The 14,122-nt window shown below is 45.3% G+C and overlaps 1 protein-coding gene across 3 annotated transcripts in view; it reads left to right on the plus strand.

Annotated features, from left to right (window-relative positions):
• Positions 1-14,122, plus strand: part of PRDM4 (PR/SET domain 4) — a 77,871-nt gene continuing 63,749 nt past the window's right edge. Inside the window, exons 1-3 of one of the 3 annotated variants that reach the window (XM_065564607.1) lie at positions 1-272; positions 384-689; positions 5,898-6,018. The gene's annotated coding sequence lies outside the window, so the exon portion shown is untranslated. Of the gene's footprint in view, positions 273-383; positions 690-5,897; positions 6,019-14,122 lie in introns of those variants that run through there. The other 2 variants (XM_042843601.2, XM_065564648.1) reach the window with 2 other exon arrangements.

A 14,122-nucleotide genomic window follows, 5' to 3' on the forward strand; every position in this document is an offset into this window, starting at 1 on the left:
GGGGGGGAAACTTCTCGCTCCCTGATACCTTTCCAGCAAATACTGTACTAGGAGACCAAGAGCCAGTACTTGGATCCTCCCTATGCCAGTGCTACCACCAGACTACAGAGCTGGCCCAGAGTTACTCTATTTCTATTATAGAGCCAAGGTGGGTGAGGTAGTATCTTTTTCACCAACAGAAGTTGGTCCAACAAGAGACAAGCTTTTGAGCTTACACAGAACTGCTCTTCAGATCCGGGCACCAATACGGCTACAGCCCTGCAAACAACAATGTAAGATATCTATTTCTATTCTTATTTTAATGTGATCTTTCACTGAATTTGGAAGTAGTGAAAGCTGCCTGTTGGCAACCCTACAAGCTAAAGTCCTCTCTTTATCTGCAGGAAAGGCAGAAGCAGTGCAGACATCCTCTAGACTCACTCACCAACACCAGCCAATGTGCCTCAACTCTGCCCTAGAGAGACAACCTTAAGGACAAAGAGAGTAGGTTTTCTCCAGGCCCATTCAATCCTTGGCCTCTTTCCTGAGGCTGTTAACAAAGTTCCAATTAGTGCTGGTTCTGATGCTGTATTTTGTCATGTGGTCACCTGAAAATCTGTGCACATCTGGATCCAATCAAGAACTGGACTGAGACCACCAAATTCATTTCACACAGGAATCTGGACCTGGATTTGGATTTCAATCCCAAGGTAAAAGACTTCATATCACATTGCTAGTTACCAATACTTTTCATAACTCATTACATTTAAAAGATACAGTTAAGTACCAATTAGAATGAAAGGATTTGTTGATAGGTAGTGTGACGGGTTGGATCACAGAAGCCCCCCTTGGGAGCTGCCACCTGATGTGCCAAGACTACTTCTAGCCCTGTTTTCCCTGCCAGCTCGGGTCCCCAGCACCCTGTCTTGCGAAGCTAGACATGCTCATCTGCTCCAACACACACCCAGGGTCTGAATTACTTGTCCCAAAGCTGCAGGTTTACCTGAAAGCAGCTAACAGAAGTGTTCCTGTCTTTAACACTCAGATGCCCAACTCCCAATGGGGTCTAAACCCAAATAAATCCGTTTTACCCTCTATAAAGCTTATACAGGGTAAACTCATAAATTGTTCGCCCTCTAGAACACTGATAGAGAGAGATGCACAGTTGTTTGTTCCCCCAGGTATTAATACATACCCTGAGTTAATTAATAAGTAAAAAGTGATTTTATTAAATACAGAAAGTAGGATTTAAGTGGTTCCAAGTAGTAACAGAACAAAGTAAGTCACCAAGCAAAATAAAATAAAATGCGCAAATCTATGTCTAATCAAACTGAATACAGATAATCTCACCCTCCGAGATGCTTCAGTAAGTTTTTTCTCAGACTGGACACCTTCCAGGCCTGGGCACAATTCTTTCCCCTGGTACAGCTCTTCTTCCAGCTCAGGTGGTAGCTAGGGGATTCTTCATGATGGCTCCCCTCCCCCCCTTTATTCTGTTCCACCCCTTTATATATCTTTTACATAAGGCGGGAATCCTTTGTCCCTCTCTGGGTTCCAGGGCTGCCCAGAGGGGGGTGGGCAAGTGGGGCAATTTGCCCCGGGCACTGCAGGGGCCCCCATGAGAATATAGTATTCTATAGTATTGCAACTTTTTTTTATGGAAGGGGCCCCCGAAATTGCTTTGCCCCAGGCCCCCTGAATCCTCTGGGTGGCCCTGCTGGGTTCCCACCGCCTCCTTCTCAATGGAAAGACACCAGGTTAAAGATGGATTCCAGTTCAGGTGACATGATCGCATGTCACTGCAAGACTTCATTGCCCACTTGCCAGCACACACATATACAGGAAGACTTACAAGTAAAACAGCCATCTGCAGTCAATTGTCCTGGTTAATGGGAGTCATCGAGATTTCAAACCACCATTAATGGCCCATACTTTGCATAATTACAATAGGCCCTCAGAGTTATATTTCATATTTCTAGTTTCAGATACAAGAGTGGTACATTTATACAAATAGGATGATCACACTCAGTAGATTATAAGCTTTGTAATGATACCTTACAAGAAACCTTTTGCATGAAGCATATTCCAGTTACATTATATTCACTCTTGGCATATTTTTATAAAACCATATAGACTACAACATCACAGGTAGTTACTCAGGACTTGACTTTTAAATAATTTTAACCTGTTTTCCTTGGGGGAGGGGGGAATATATATATATATATTTTTAATTTTGTTTCCTTTTTGCAAGGGCTTGGATTATTTCAACTAATAGTCATTTTTCCTTGTAAAGTAGGTCATGTTATAATTTTGTGGCATTACAGACAACTTTGCTCTTACAATTTTAAAATCTGATACAGAACAGTTTTACCAACTGTTCAACAATGATTGGCTCAACTAGACTTAGCCACTTTCTGAATGGAAAGAAAAAATAATTAAATTTTTGCTAGACGGCAAGTATGTTATTTGTATTACGGGTTTTCTCAATTCATTTATTGTAAAGGGGGTATTATATGCAATCTATAAAAAAAAGTGATGTTACAAGCATTGTCTTGTCACTTTTGGCTGTACAACTGGGTCTAGTACAGGGAGTTTTTACACACACACACACACTTTAGCCCTTTAAGGAGAAAAGCATCCTTTTGAATATTAGCTTTCTAGCAAATATTTAAATATTCATATTTTTATTACACACTGCAGATTATTACAACTTTTTTATGCTTTTACAATTTACTCTCCACTTATCCAGCCAGGAAAACATTTTGTGGTGCTAGTTAAAACTTGGCTTCCAATAGACCAGTCCATCTTTCTGAAATAGGCGTCTTTGTAAATTGCAAATATTTTAAATACTTTCTCTCTCTTCTCTCCCCCACTCCCTGCCCGCCCCAGGGCTGAGCACCCTGAGTGAACTTGTATTTTGCTGCCCTTTCTTTGAGTTTGAGAACAGTGTGAGGCACAGGGTGCGAGGAACAGCTCCTGGCAGTGGAGCCTGGCCGGGCTACACAGGGAGGAGTTTCTGAGCCCAGGGGCTCCCATTGGCCATATGCCCCCTGATCACCTAGCAGGAGGAGAGCGGGTGTGCAGGGGGACCCAGGGGCTGGCCCACTGGCTCCACAGTGGTGAGCCCTGCTGCCTGTGTTTCCCTGCCAGGCTGGCAGCTCCGGGCAGCATCACCCGCCCAGCTGGCCAGGAACTCCAGCCCCAGGCTCATCCACACTTACCCCTGCTTTGGCATCTCAGGCCCACCAGATTGCGGCACTTGGATGGCACCCTCCCCCGACTACGGCACTAATATAAAGGGCTAATTTGCGTTTGAGTAGAGCCAGTTCAGCAAAAGTTGGGCTACCAAAGAGTGACTGCGTTCGGAATCTTTGACAGGCTTATCAGGGGTAATGACATCACTGTAAGGGGTGGGATTTTCCATCTTCTCAATTTATCAATTTCTTCTCTATCCCCCATTCGTGAGTGGTTATTTACCAGGGTCACTTATAGCTGTCCGTCTCTTTCTGCAAGCCGGCCCAGTGAGCTGTAGTGGCAGAGCTTTTGGTGGAGTCCATTTGACTTGACTTTCAAATTGGCTTGTTCTTCCGAGGAGGGATTCGGAGATGTGAGAGAGATTGGGGTTTGTTACCGATGTGGGAGTGAAAGACTGAAGGTCATTCTTCATGCAGTCTGGGTTAGATAAGTGAACACTCGTTCCAGGGCCTAGGGAAATGGAGCAGGGGGAGGGAAGAACGCTTGATCCTAGTGAACCTTTCCTCTCTCACAAGCAGACCTCTGATCCCATTACAACGTTATCATCGTGCTGGTCTAGAATGATTGTCCCTTTGTTTTGTTTCCTAAACTTCAAACAAACTGAGCCAGAGCCCGAAGCATTTTTGTTTTGAAAACATATGCGCTTCTGTGGGCTTTGCATGCCAGATCCCACAGCTTTTCCATTAATGGTCACCAGACAAGAAAAAAGATAAGATCTTGATCAAGAAACATGCAGCCTTGTTTGTTCAGAAAAACATGTGCCTCATTGTTTTCCCAGCAGGAATTCAAACTATCCAATGGCTATCGAGAGCAGCCAAGAACACCATCAGCATCCCTTTCCCCCCAAGTTTTTTCTGGCAGGACTGGTGTCCTCTGTCAAAGGAAGATTCCTTGAGAGGAAAGATGGTCTTGAGGCTAAGGCATTGAACTACAACTCAAAAGATCTGGCTTCTGCTCTAGGCTCTGCCCTAGACTTCTTGTCTGACCAACAGCAAGCCACTTAATCTCTCTGGCTAAATATACACAGCAAAGAAAAACCTCCGGCTGGCCCGTGCCAGCTGACTCAGGCGGGGGGGGGGAGGGGGGCTGCAGGCTACAGGGCTGTTGCATTGCTGTGTAGATGCTTGGGCTCGAGCCTGAGCTCTGGGAACTTCCTGCCTCACAGGGTCCTAGGGTCTGTGGCCCAAGCCCCAAGTTTACACAGCAATGAAACAGCCCTTCAGCCCAAGTTGGTTGGCACGGGTCAAATGCAGGGTTTTTTTTTGTTGGGTGGACATACCCTCTGTGCCTCAGTACCCCAGCTGTGAAATGGGGATAATACTTCCTTTCTCCCCTCCTTTTGTGTCTATCCTTTCTATTCAGATTATAAGATCTGGTTCAGGAGCTGTCTCTTAGTGTGTGTGTATGTACAGCATCTAGAACAATAGGGACTCCATCTTAGTGGGGGCCTTTAGAGGCTACGTAATACAAATAATAATAATTGTACCATCAAAAGCACCACATTTGAGTATAAGGCGATACTGTCTCTAATTTGGACCAGATTGGTTCTTCTCTCCATGCTGTCTTTCCAGGAGCGTAAGATTCCAATGGAACCTGGCTTTCATAAGAATTTTGAAACTGATGCAGGGTATTTTATTCATATGTGTAACCCAGTTTAGATTAAGCACAGAGCATCTGATTAGCTGGCCTGGATTCCTAGCTCTGTACTCTCCATCCACATTAGAACTCACTGTAGCCAAAGGATTACAAAGCAGATCCCTAGTCTAGAATGAACTAGTCACCAGGCTAGCAAAGGCAATCCCCCATGTGATTTTAAGCATAGGCTAAGTAGGAGGCTGCCTAGTGCAGTGTACGTCTAATAGGATGCCACAATAGCGAAGGATCCCTGGTGGCTGCTCAGCTGGTGGTATTTTCTTTTCCCATCATCACGCTGCAGCCTGGGGTGGTGTTAAACATTACAAAGCTAACATGGTCAAACCCACAAATATTATCTAGCAAAACATTCATCTAGAGGCGGACCTCACACCCCTTCCAAGTCCCCTTTGCCATGCTCCAGCAGCACAAAAGGGATTTACAGCTGCCTTTAGGCAGTGCTTGAGCATTGGCATAGCCAACCCTGAAACGGGTGCTCCTGGCCCTGCTCCCAGCACAGGCAATGTTCTAGGCCAGGCTAGGAGCACCGTTGGGGGCGGAGGCAGGGCTCCTGCAAAACAGCTCCTTGGGAGTTCTCCATCAGCACAAGTGAGAGCAGCCCTGACGCTTCTCTAACTTGCGCTATGGGCTGGCTCAGCCCCCAGGAGCCTCCAGGATTAGTGTGTGAGCCATCCATGTCCTCTTCCCTCCCCATGTGTTTTGAGTGTTCCTCTAGCACATCTGGGGACTACTACTGGGCCCCTTGAGTATGTGTCTCCTTTCCACTGGACCCTTCCCCCTCAGGCTATGCACTTACTCTTCTCCTATCAGTAGGGAAATTCCAGGCTCTAGGGAGTTCTGGATGAAAGGCTAAATTCTGTTTGGTTTGTGTTCAGTCCGTGTTTCACACCACTCTCCTTTCAAAACCCACCTCTCCTCTGTGGTGACTCATTCAAAGTAGTTTAATCTCATTGCTCTGTCTGTGGCTGTAAAATGTAATACCAATGAAGTGGGGCTTATTTATCCTGCAGCCATGAAAATGCTGTCAGAAGAAACTGATGCACTCTCCTGAGGAGAAGAATGCTGCTCTGGGGAGAATTTTTCTTGAACTTGGCTTTGAATTCTCTTCAAATGGAAATTTCCCTTTTTGAAGTGAGTCCATTTTCATCTTTGTTTCTTTTTGCTGTTTAAGTAAGTATCTACAATTTGGGGTTTTCATTTGAGAGTAAATTATCTCCTGCCACTCCATGTCTGTGTGGGGCTGGTAGACCTGGCTAGAAACAGAGATTAGTGTGACTGTTCCTCAGGTTCCCCCCACAGGTGCCAGTGCTCCTCTGCTACTCTAATCCTGGAATCCCTGAACCGCTCTGCCAATGCTCTTCAAACCTAATGTCTTCCCCTCTGCTTTTCCAGCTCCGGGCCTCACACACAGCTCCGCCAATGCACCATAATCCAACCTGTAGCACCTTGCTGCTACTCCAGGCCTGAAACCACCACACAGTTAGGCAAAATACAAAATAGGAAATGATTGCCTAGGAAGGAGTGCTGCAGAAAAGGATCTGGGGAGCTATAGTGGATCACAAGCTAAATATGAGCCAGCAATGGAATACTATTGCAAAAAAAGTGAACATCATTCTGGGATGTATTAGCAGGAGTGTTGTAAGCAAGACACAAAAAGTCATTCTTCCACTTTACTCAGCACTGATTAGGCCTCAACCAAAGTATTGTGTCGAGTTCTGGGCACCACATTCTGGAAAAGATGGGGACAAATTGGAGACAATCCAGAGGAGAGCCACAAAATGATTATATGTCTAGAAAACATGACTTATGAGGAAAGATTGACAAAATTGCATTTGTTTAGTCTGGAGAAGAGATGACTAAGGCAGGACATGATAACAATCTTCAAGTAGGTAAAAGGTGTTTATACAGCGGAGGGTGATAAATTGTTCTTCTTAGACTCATAGACTCATAGACTTTAAGGTCAGAAGGGACCATTATGATCATCTGGTCTGACCCCCTGCATGCTGCAGGCCACAAAACCGTCCCTACCCCTTCCCTTGACTCTGCTGTTGAAGTCCCCAAATCCTGTGTTTTAGTGACTTCAATTGGCAGAGAACCCTCCTGCTAGCGATCCCTGCCCCATGCTGCGGAGGAAGGCGAAAAACCTCCAGGGCCTCAGCCAGTCTACCCTGGAGGAAAATTCCTTCCCGACCCCAAATATGGCAATCAGTAAGACCCTGAGCATGTAGGCAAGAGTCTCCAGCCTGACCCCTGTTAGCCATTATACTATTTACCTGCCATTGCTTGGTATTCCTTTGCTAATATGTTTTACTATTAAACCATTCCCTCCATAAACTTATCTAACTTAATCTTAAAACCAGACAGGTCCCTCGCCCCCACCGTTTCCCTCGGAAGGCCGTTCCAATATTTCACCCCTCTGACGGTCAGAAACCTTCGTCTAATTTCAAGCCTGAACTTCCCCACGGCCAGTTTATATCCATTCGTTCTCGTGTCCACATTAGTACTAAGCTGGAATAATTCCTCTCCCTCCCTTGTATTTATCCCTCTGATATATTTAAAGAGAGCAATCATATCCCCCCTCAGCCTTCGTTTTGTCAGACTAAACAACCCGAGCTCCTCTAGTCTCCTTTCATACGACAGGTTTTCCATTCCTCTGATCATCCTAGTGGCCCTTCTCTGCACCCGTTCCAGTTTGAGTTCATCTTTTTTAAGCATGGGAGACCAGAACTGCACACAGTACTCCAAATGAGGTCTCACCAGCGCCTTATACAACGGAAGCAGCACCTCCTTATCCCTACTAGATATACCTCGCCTAATGCATCCCAAGACCGCATTGGCTTTTTTCACCGCCACGTCACATTGTCGACTCATAGTCATCCTGCGGTCTACAAGGACCCCTAGGTCCTTCTCCTCTTCCGTTACTTCTAACCAATGCGTCCCCAGCTTGTAACTAAAATTGTTGTTAGTCATCCCTAAATACATCACCTTACACTTTTCACTATTAAATTTCATCCTATTTCTGATACTCCAATTCACAAGCTCATTCAAGTCTCCCTGCAGAATATCCCTATCCTCCTCCGAATTGGCAACGCCTCCCACCTTCGTATCATCCGCAAACTTTATCAGTCCACTCCTGCAATCCGTTCCGAGGTCAGTTATAAATAGATTAAATAAAATGGGTCCCAAAACCGAACCTTGAGGAACTCCACTGGTAACCTCCCTCCAACCTGACAGTTCACCCTTCAATACGACCCGCTGCATTCTCCCCCTTAAGCAATTCCTTATCCACCTCTGGATTTTCATATCGATCCCCATCTTTTCCAGTTTAACCAATAATTCCTCATGGGGTACAGTATCAAACGCTTTACTGAAATCCAGGTATATTAGGTCCACCACATTTCCCTTATCTAATAAGTCCGTTACTTTCTCGAAGAAGGAGATCAGATTCGTTTGGCATGATCTGCCCTTCGTAAAACCATGTTGTAATTTATCGCAATTGCCATTAATCACTGAGGACAGTACAAGAAGTAATGGCCTTAAATTGGAGCATGGGAGATTCAGGTTAGACATTAGCAAAAACTTCCTGACTGTAAAAGTAGTTAATCACTGGAACAAATTGCCTAGGGAAGTTGTGGAATCTCTGTCGTTGTAGGTTTTAAAGAACAGGTTGGACAAACACCTGTCAGGGATGGTCTAGATAATACTTAGTCCTGCTTCGGTGCAGGGGACTGGACTAGATGACTAGATGACCTATTGACATCCCTTCCAGTCCTACATTTCTACAATTCTGTGGTTGGCAGGCCAAGGCCGGGGTTGAACTAGCACCAGGATGAAGGTGCACCTGTAGAAGAGTTTCAGAGTAGCAGCCGTGTTAGTCTGTATCCGCAAAAAGAAGAACAGGAGTACTTGTGGCACCTTAGAGACTAACAAATTTATTAGAGCATAAGCTTTCGTGGACTACAGCCCACTTCTTCGGATGTGTGGGAGCTTGAGACTGGAACAACATGGAATAATTCAGGGCAGGATTGAGTTTCATTGGCAGAGCGATGGTGGGGAGAAGGGAGGCAGGAATGGAATAGAACCAGGACCAGATTGAAGTGCACTTAAAGCGGCAGTTGGCCTGTCACATTGTGAGAAGCAGTGATGGAAAATGGACCACAGGCAGTGACAGAATGGAGTCCGAAGGAAGGCAGAAATAGCAAGTTCCTCACAATCTTTAGAATGCCCTTCCCTGTGAGTAAATTGTCTATTCTGCTGCCTCTTCCTGGGACCCTGTTGTCTTCTCCCATCATGTGCTGGCGCTGTTCCACCTAGTGACAGGCAAAGTTTGGAGGCTCATAAACTCCCCCACCGACTCCACTCCCACTTCATATTCCCTGCCTGATGAGTCCCCATTTCACCACACAGTGACCAGGCAGGGCTAGGGGGATCTCTGGGGAAGGCCAGGAGAAGGAGAGAAGGAGGGACTTAGAGGAGAGGGAGCTGCATTCCCCTGCCTTTCCCCCCAAGACAGAGATGAAGAACTTCAGACACTTAATACATCAGGTAGAGGAACAGATTTGCCATGATTGAAGGCACCTTGCAGAGGGCATTGCTGAAAGATTGTTCAGAGGGAATGTTTTGAGGAGGGATTTTCCATGGTGTTGAGTGACAGAGATTGGGCACTATTTTGCAGGGGAGCAAGAGAGGCTAAACTACCAGCATGGCCCCTGCCCAGTTCATGAAGCCTCCTCCAACTCTGATTAAAACCAATGTAAAGACCCCACTCCACCCCATTGACCTAAGTGGGAGTTGGATTAATTTCCACCCAGCACTCAGTCTCCATATTGTGGCAGCTCTAAAAAGGTTTTCCTGACCGGCCTAGTTGTGTAGCAGCAGGGGGGTGCACTAGCACCACACAGGCCATGTCACCCACTGAACTTAGGAAGCCTGGATGAGTTGCTCTATGGAGAATGTCCCCCACCACCATCCCCTGCACTCTTCCAGCACCCTGCCCAACTCAGGCTGTCTGCTGAGAGGAGGGTTTGCCTGTAAAAGCACTAGGCATGTCCCACATCCTCCAGATCAAATCACAGGCTTGCCCTTTCCCTTTGAAAACATCTAAAGCCTAATGCCTAAAAGAGACAGATCAAACGTGTACATCTGAGCAAAGTTTAATTATACATTTGCAACTGTGCAGAAGGGAGGATATTAAGGTTCAACTGCACTCACTGTGCCTGTGGGGTGTTCCTTTGTGTTTGGCGGGGATGGCGCTGAAGGAGATACTAGGTCTTCAGGAAACCCCGAGAATGCACTTCAGCAGGAGGCAGACAGAAAGATGGAAAGTGCTGGTAAAGTCTCCACAGAGTACGGAGAAGCCTTTGTTGAATTGCTGGAGGCTAGTTCTTCAGCTTGTGGAATTTCAAATGGATATAATTATCATTTGGATAAGGTTCAGGACTTGGAGGGAACTGCCAGGTCTTTCATGAGTGAATGAATTTCTCCCACCAGGTCTGAGATTTTTTTTTTTTTTTTTTTTAAAGAAGGGTTTGATTTAACCATGCGGGTGTTGTCTCACATATATAGTATGCCAGGCAAAATGCACCACCAGTGTTGTCATACCATGTTTTTCCCTTTTGAAGTGCCGGTGTGCTAATTCTGTTAGTATTTATGACCTGGCTAAAACAAGACAGAATGGAAATTTCTCCAGAAAGCCCATTCTCCAAGGATTTCCATCCCAAGGATGTTCCAAAAAGGATCTGTGCTTTTGGGGATGTCTCTGAATTTCCAAAGCTTTGGAGGTTCACTTATCCCTAGTGACCGTTTCTCTTTAAACTTGCCCCATTGATTTGCAAGTTTAATCAGTTTTTTATTCACATCTGTTTCAAGCCTTATCTGTGCTGCATTTTCAGATCAAGGTAAGCTTCAAGTCACTTTTTACACCAGTGCAGCACATCTACAATAGGGTTTTGAGCTAGTGTAACCACATTGGTCTATCTACACCAATGCAAAAAATTCCTACTGTAGACAAAGCTCAGTAAGGAGATCTAGTATCAATTTTACCATGGACTGAAAAGCCATGTTTGTGAAGAAGGCCAACATATATATATTTTCCATTTCCCTTATATTTATGAGGAAAGATAAATGTTTCAAATCCCTAGAACTCTGTGTAAATTTCACTCACCTCACATCCTTCCCCAGTAGGCAAACTCCAGTCCCCAATCCCCTTCGAAGAGTTCCTCCTGTAGTGTTTAGACCCTTATTCACCAAACACTTATAGTAATACCAGGTCTGCTGTTCCCAAGGGGCCGGGATACACACCAGTTTATTTGGTTCAACTCAGGATTATCACTTAATATGACAGCACTGAGCTATATTTATAGTGAAAACAATCATACGGTTATCAAAGATTAAGATTTAAGCGATAGTGAGTAAGGATAATGGAGACAGAAAGGTTACATAAAACCATAACACACTTTCTAGGAAGTAACCTTAACTTAGCAGGCTAACCTTCCGTCTAAGGAAGTTTCTCTCACCCCAAATGTCTTTCGCTGTGTTTCAATTCAGCCTGGTTGAGATCCTGTTTTCATGAATGTAAACATTCTGTTCATTTACTTCCTCAATGCAGGATAAAGGAGTGTCATTTTGCTTTCTCCTTATATTCCCCAAAGTTATGTCTGCCCCGAGAGACAAGGCAACCCACCATGGTTCAGTCTCCAGTGTCTTGTCTCTTTGCTGACTTCCCATCCCTCTGCTGACTTCGCACGTAAATGAGCTTCTATTGCGTTGGCTTATAATGCTTAGTTTACATGTGACCCCAGATAGATAGGCGAATATGCATCCATTCTTTGGCAGAAACCCTGCCTTAATACAGACTATATGAACAAATTTCCAGTATATAGGCAGGACTCCATACATAGTAGGTAGCAGTATACACATTTGACCAGGATATTCATAATCGGTGCGACATAAGCGTTTATTGGAGACTTCACATGACATCATTTATGGATAAATACTATGAAAGCAATGTGCTAGGGGTAGTGAGTTTTTCAGGCCTGTTAGGGGTTGCTATTACACAATAGTGACCCCTTTGCCAGTTGGCACTGAGGGGTTCTTAGGGCCACAGACAGCACACAGGGATCAGAACTTCCTCTTCAGTAGAGAGAGAGGTGGCTTTTTTGATACTGTAAAATGTAAATCCCATGTTGGGGCATAAATCAAAGGCTATTGAGGTAAATAGGAGTGTGTCAGTTCAGGGCAACTGCGCCTGTATTTTCCCTCAGTGGTCCAGTTGGCACCCACTCACAGGCTTCCAGCTCCCCTGGCCATGACCTCTCCTGGGTGGAGACCAGCATCGCCCTCCTTTCTGAACGGGGTATTTCCGGGCTGCACAAGCTCCCAGCCTTCACTATGTTATTCCTAGCACAGACAAGCTGCTGAAACAGACCTGCTTGCTTACTCTCTTCAGAGACGGATAGTAGTGTGCCTGCACACAGTGATAGATACCACACAGCTCTTTCTAAGCAAGCTTACTAATAAGCTTACCAGAGACCCACTCCAGTCCTAACATGGGCTCTAGCAGGAGCAGGCCTTCAACACTCCAACCCCAGGGAATTCCTTGTGATTACAAGTTTATCACAGCTTCAGGTTAGAACAAGCCCTCAGTCTAGGGTGACCAGATGTCCCGATTTTATAGGGACAGTCCCAATTTTTGGAGTTTTTTCTTACATAGGCACCTATTACCCCCCACCCCATCCCGATTTTTCACACTTGCTATCTGGTCACCCTACCTCAGTCTTATGGAGCCTCAGTATGTCCAGTCCTTCCAATGCTTCCCCCAAGGACACAGGCCCTCCAGGGACCAGGGGTCCTATCTGTTTGCTGGATCAGGACGAAGGTCCTGAGCCAGTTTGAAAGCAGGCTATTTATCCAAAACCCCTTTCTGTGTCTGTTGATCCCTGGAGAATCCAGTATGGACTAGTCCATGTATCTCCCTCCGGGGGAAAGACTTTGGGGGTGGGAATGGCTTCAAAGGGTTGAAAACAGAGGAAGTACATTAGTTTCCCCCTCCCTACTAGAGAAGGTACATACAATGCCACAATAACATACATAATTGAATTTTGAATAAAACGTACCCCAAAGATGCTAAACCTAATTCAGTGCAATTTAACTTAACTCAATAAAGTTCATTCAGGATATTGCCAGTCTGTCACAGGAGGTTTTCCCACTGGCCCCAGTAGGCTTGGAATCAGGGTCCTAGATTTTGGGACTTAATGGCTCAGAAACTGAAATAAGGACAATGAGGCCTATTGAGTCAGAGTCCCAGGGAGCGGTAGCAGAACTCCACTCAAGGGGACCACATCCTAACGGTGTGTAGAACTTAAAGTGGCAGTCGGCCAGTCATGTCGTGTGATGGAAAATGGACCATATCCAATGACAGAATGGAGACCTAAGGCAGGCAGGGACAGCAAGGATGAAATAAAAGGTGAGCTGGCAACTTTCTTCTGGCCAGTCTGCACTACATATTTTTCCATGTTGGCCTCGGGGAAGGGGTGGGGCTAGGGTGTTCGGTTTTGTGTAATTAGAAAGTTGGCAACCCTATCCCAAAGACACATATCCCTAGGCACATATCCTCAGGTCAATATGTATCTCAGTTCTTACCCAAATATCATGCTGTCAGCCAATCCTTAGTAAACTAACTAAAGATCTAATAATAAAAGAAGAAGAGAGTTATAAATGGTAAAGGAATCACATACATACAAGTGATTGCAAAGTCCTTATATCAGGTTTTTAGCAGTGATGGAATAAATAGCTGGTTTGCAAAAGTCTCTCTGATAACTTCCAAACGATTGGAACGTCCTCAGTCCATAGTTTAAAATACTCCTTTGAGTTGTAAATCCACAGTCCAGAGAATTGGGGCAGGAAAGAGGAAAAATGGAGATGGCTCAGGTGTCTTTTTATATCCTCTGCCATGTGCATGGAAAATTATTGTCCCAAACAAAGCCCAGCCTCTGTTTGTGGAAAGTTATTGGCCCAGGATGGAGTTCAGGGTCACATGAGCATATCACATGTCCTTACATCATTTGCTGCATCACAGGGGGTGTCCATTGGCTCCTCTGTGTCTAAGGAATGGGCAGGAAGCCCTACTGGGCAGGATGAGTTTCTTCTATGGCCCATTGTGAGAGCTGAGTGTCCTTGGTGGGCCATCAATTCATAGCTATCTAACCCTGATGTCAATCCATCTGGTGGGTGTCTC

The sequence above is a fragment of the Chrysemys picta genome, chromosome 1 (assembly GCF_011386835.1).
Source record: "Chrysemys picta bellii isolate R12L10 chromosome 1, ASM1138683v2, whole genome shotgun sequence".
NCBI lineage: Eukaryota > Metazoa > Chordata > Testudines > Emydidae > Chrysemys > Chrysemys picta.